Here is a 232-nt window from a genome sequence, read left to right as displayed (position 1 = left end):
ACTAGAACTGAACTAGAACTAAACTAGAACTGAACTAGAACTGAACTAGAACTGAACTAGAACTGAACTAAAACTGAACTAGAACTGAACTAGAACTGAACTAAAACTAAACTTCAACTGAAATCCTAAAACTGAACTAAAACTAAACTTCAACTGAAATCCTATACAATTGTATACAATTTCGTTACCTAACTCGATTAGAAATATATGTGTGTATTTCAAGATTGTATCC

This window comes from Lucilia cuprina, chromosome 2 (assembly GCF_022045245.1).
Source record: "Lucilia cuprina isolate Lc7/37 chromosome 2, ASM2204524v1, whole genome shotgun sequence".
NCBI lineage: Eukaryota > Metazoa > Arthropoda > Insecta > Diptera > Calliphoridae > Lucilia > Lucilia cuprina.
Note: the sequence above shows the minus strand (reverse complement) of the source record.